The sequence below is a fragment of the Lutra lutra genome, chromosome 15, assembly GCF_902655055.1.
Source record: "Lutra lutra chromosome 15, mLutLut1.2, whole genome shotgun sequence".
Lineage (NCBI taxonomy): Eukaryota > Metazoa > Chordata > Mammalia > Carnivora > Mustelidae > Lutra > Lutra lutra.
Genome location: NC_062292.1, coordinates 2,393,249 through 2,398,172, shown reverse-complemented (window position 1 = coordinate 2,398,172; position 4,924 = coordinate 2,393,249). Strand labels below are relative to the sequence as shown.

At 45.7% G+C, this 4,924-nt stretch overlaps 1 non-coding gene across 1 annotated transcript; it reads right to left on the bottom strand.

Moving 5' to 3' along the window:
- Positions 1 to 2,881: 2,881 nt before the first annotated feature.
- Positions 2,882 to 3,016, bottom strand: LOC125086503 (U4 spliceosomal RNA). Its single transcript, XR_007123228.1, has one exon. It is a non-coding gene; the product is annotated as a U4 spliceosomal RNA (small nuclear RNA).
- Positions 3,017 to 4,924: the final 1,908 nt, after the last annotated feature.

Sequence of the window (4,924 nt, the reverse complement as noted above, 5' to 3'; positions counted from 1 at the left end):
TAAATTTGTTTATTAAAGAGAGAGAGAGAGAGAGGGTACCTGGGTGGTTCAGTCATTAAGCATCTGCCTTCGGCTCAGGTTGTGATCCCAGAGTCCTGGGATTGAGCTCTGCATTGGGCTCCCTGCTCCATGGGGAATCTGCTTCTCCCTCTCCCACTGCTTGTGTTCCCTCTCTTGCCGTCTCTCTCTGTCAAATAAATAAAATTAAATCTTTAAAAAAATAAAATAAAATAAAAAAATAGAGAGAGCGAGCACGCGATTTGGGGGCAGAGGCAGAGGGAGAAGCAGAATCCCTGCTGAGCAAGGAGCCTAACATGGGGCTCGACCCGGGACCCTGAGATCATGACCTGAGCCGAAGGCAGATGCTCAACTGACTGAGCCCCTACATTGAAAATTTCTGAAATGTCCTGAAATTATTAAATGGATTGTAAATACTTCAATGCAATAAAAGCTTGCTAAATGCCTCCTTACGGCAGATTTGGAGGAAGGACCTAATAACGTACTGTAATAACAAAGAAGTGAAGATAAATCTCCTGAAAACAAGGAGGGGGAGCCAAAGGCAAAGGACAAGTCCAGGATTTGCCGAGCAGAGGGTCAACAGTCCTTTCTGGACAATCATTTGACATAGTGACCGGTTGCCTGTGGCCTCTCATAGAAGGCCTGGGGCCTGGCCACCCTGGGTTATCCTTTTCACTGTAGATCTGTTTCTCCAAACCAGGAGTCACAGACAGTGGGATCATCTTGGGAGTGGGCTCTGTGACCAGGCTCTTCAGAGTGACCCTTTCTCTTAAGAATAGTGTGAAGACTCTTCTGACATTATATGTGAGTGGAACAAGGAGTTTCTGGAGGGTGGAAAGAGAAAGCCAATACACAGGTGGGGAAACTACTACATCAAGTTTAGGAAGCTCTATTTGCTAATGCACAAGTGTCGCTCCTACAGAAGGTAACATCTGAGTCTATCTGCATTTGGGAATGGAATGACGTCAGTGTGTAACTAGTGTAAACATAGTATTTTCGTGTTCCTAGACAACATGATCATCCCTGCAGATTGTCTCAAGAGCACGGACTTAGCTATCAAGCAGGCCTGGGCTCCTGATTATGTTCGGTCCTCTAACCAGCCACTCATCTTGGGGAATTCTTTAAAATTCTTTAAAGCTCAGTTTCTATACTTATGAAACATGGAATTTACATAAAAATATGTAAAACATCTATCTCACAGGCCTGTTGAAAAAATTAAACAAAATCAGAGATGTAAAGAACTCAGTGAGCATTTGCTAAGAGCGTACTACTACTCTTACCCCAAGCCTGAAAGGAAATTCCAGAAGCCAAAGTGAGGAGGAGACAGAAAGAACTACTCGTGTAACTTTTGGGCCATGGAAAGGGCCAAAGGACTAATAGTCCAGAGACAGACTAACAAGAAATGGTGGTTTGACCCAGAGCAACACCCAGAAGGACCCAGAAGGGCCAAATGCACAGGACTCCCAAGGCCACTGGCTGTTTCACTGCTTGGCTCTCAGAATTTAAATTTCAGTTTTAACAGTAAGTATTGTCAGAGAACATCTGGCAGACACAGAGGGCCTGTCTGCCACATTCCTTTTTCCTTCTTGACAAATATTCCTAGAGGGGGTGAGAACCAGACATTCTTCCTTGACATCCTTTTGTTCTTCTTACAATAACCCGTCTCCTTTCTGTACACATATTCAATCCAGTGGTGCGGGAAAATCACAGCCTACTTATTCTTGCTAAGGTCCCAAGTGCAGGTGTTGGCTGCATTTCCAAGACACTCTTTTAGAGAGTCCCTATCAAGAGACTGCCTAATTGCATTTTAGTGCATGACATAATCATGTTGCACGATTTAAAATTTTCTGATTACTTCCTGATCCCAGTCACTGAAGACACTCAGACACTGAAGACAGTTCTGGAGTATCTTCCCAGCTCGCTTCCTTTAGCCGTGGCAACTAGAGCCCACAGCTGGGGGTGGAGAAGGTGGGATACACACAGCCCTGCAGCTTAGCTAAGTTAGCTAAGCTAACAAGAAATGAGGCTCTTCGGGGGGGGGGAGGGGAGTTAGGGAGAGGGTGGTGGGGTTATGGACATTGGGGAGGGTATGTGCTCTATTGAGTGCTGTGAAGTGTGTAAGCCTGACGATTCACAGACCTGTACCCTGGGGCTAATAATACATTATATATTTATAAAAAATTTAAAAATTATTATTTTTTTAAGATTTTATTTATTTGACAGAGATCACAAGCAGGCAGAGAGGCAGGCAGAGAGAGGGGAGGAAGCAGGCTCCCTGCTGAGCAGAGAGCCCGATGCGGGGCTCAATCCCAGGACTCTGAGATCATGACCTGAGCCGAAGGCAGCGGCTTAACCCACTGAGCCACCCAGGCGCCCAAAAAATTAAAAAATTATAAAAAAAAGAAAAAAGAAAGAAAGAAATGACGCTCTGACCTAGGCCAGACCGGCCGGTAACCCTCGCCCGTGAAAGGAGAATGGAGAGCAAGGTCGAGGCTACTGAGGGTCGTTACTTCCTCTGTCACTCGCTGTGGCTGAATCCAGAGCAGGAAACAGGGAGCCCTGATAGACTGTATTTTCTGCTTTCTGTTACAGAGACAAGGGCACAGAGAATGCCACCCACAAGAAAAGAGAAAAATGAAGCGTATTCTTAGAGAGAAGCCAAGGCTTCAGATGGGGAGGGTCTATTTCATGGGTTTCCAGGGGCTCCCTTTTCTCTGGTCCCATTCTGAGGCGCAGCCTCACCCTTGACGCTCACAAGGCATCCTTGCCTCCGTGTACTAAATGTTCCCCCTTTTGCCCAGCTGGACCAGTGATCCAGTCTATTTCCCTATGGGCTGTTTCCCTTAGTGCTTTGGCCCTGCACTTTGTCCACAAGAAGGCAACTTTCCCATTTAGGGCCCACATAGGACTAGACTACTTTACCTGAGTGTATATTTTCAATTAGCAATAATCGCACCTCAGATAAACCTCATTGGCTACGATGCCACTGCGCAAAGCTACCTGAGTTTGTATTTTCAGTTTTCATGTGTCTAACACAGGTCCTATCGCGGGAAGGGGTAATGCTTCTTACTGTGTTCCTCGATTTCCATAGAGAGGCACAGGTTTTTCATTTTACTTCCAGGAGAGATCGGTAGGGGAGGAAGGAAGGAGCACTTGAGACCTTTTCCATCTTACTCCTTCTCACAGAAAGGGTAGCGACTTCCCTTGTTGAGTTTGGTGGAAGTGACTGGATTCACAGAGCAAGCATCATCTTCCCTCTTGCTCCTGGTTCACTGTGGAAAGAAAGCCTGACAAGCCTTTCTTGTCAGTCTTCCATCCTCCCTGGGTCAGGAGAGGTTGCACATGTCCTTATATCTCTCTTGGCAAATAGGAGCCCTTCAGACCTGAGTCTCCCCAGGTTGGGATGCAGTGGGGAGCACTGGGCTGGTGGGGGAGTCAAGTCCCAAGATCTAGATGTGTGGGGTAGGGGGAACCGGAGCACCAGAGGAAGTCTTATTGGTCACGAGCCTTCCTTCACACTTAATTATATTAATATTTCATCCTTGATTCCTGAGTCCATATTTAAATTGGCTAAATTGTTTAGAGGGAAAAAAATGATTGGTCCCTCGGAAGTCTTAAAGCCACTTTAAGGCATGTCGAGTTCCATAAGAGAAAGAAAGATCTAATTACAGAATAGAGTATACTCATGAAGCCTCAGCTGAGTGATTGTCTATTAAAGGTAGATCATCTTCCAGGGTATCTCAGCTGCTGTCATGTATTCCCTAAACTCTACAAGTTAACTTTTCCACCCAGTGACTGTAGCCGGAAATCTTCAAGTCTTCCTTGATTCCTTTCTTTCTCTCATCAGCCACACCCAGTCAGCACCAGCTCCTGTTGATCTGCCTCCCCTGCATGTCCTCTGCTCCTGCGGGCACTGCCTAAGCTCAAGCCCTTTGATCTCTAGTTATCGCTATCACTGTAGCTGTTTGGTTTTCTTCTCTGTGTTCCAATAGAAGTTTATTTACACAAAAGCAACAAGCTGAATTTGGACCAAGAGTCATGGTTTACCAACTCCTGATCTATCTGGTCTCCTTGCTCCCATCCACTGCTACTTTTCTCAAGTCAAGGAAAGGTCATGTCACTACTCTGCTCAAAACTCTGCAGTATTTTCCCTTCTGGGTCAGAGTAAAAGCCCCTTCCATAATCATCAAGACCCTACGTGATCTGGCCACAGCCATACCCCTAAATCTCATACTAATTGCACCTTCTCCTTCATCCACCCTGCCAGAGCTCCTCTGACCTCCTCGCTGGCCTCCAAGTAGGCCAAGCATACTCAAGATTTGGGGTATTTGCACTGGTTGTCCCCTCTCCCCCCCGACATGCACTTGGCCAATGTCCTTACCCTCTTCATTCCTTTGCTCAAATGTCACCTCACCAAGGATCCAATGCGAGCCACTATTTTAAATTACAGCCCTTCCTTCATGACTCTTAATTCCCCTTACTCTTCTCTATTTTCCCCTTTTTTTCTCCAATACTTACCACTTTCTAACATAACAGATAATTTACTGATTTATATTCACTGCACCCCCAGCTCTCATAGAGTACAGGCCCCACAAGGCCAGGGATGTTTGGATTTGATTCCCTGGTGTATCCTGAGACCCTCGAGACCTGGGTGACACACAGGAGGCTTTCAAAAAATGTTGGGCGAGTGGATTCTGTATGGCATCCCTCAAATCCCAGAGATTCTAGTTTCTACATCACTTTAATTCTTTGTCCATACTTCTCTTGTGGTCCTTTCCGTCCTGACTCGTTATTCTTTATGTATCTGTCTTTCCCATTACAGAACCATGATCTACTTGGACATTTTCTATATGTTTATTTGCCTGTCATATAGGAAAAGGTCAGACCATGCCGACTTAATGAACCT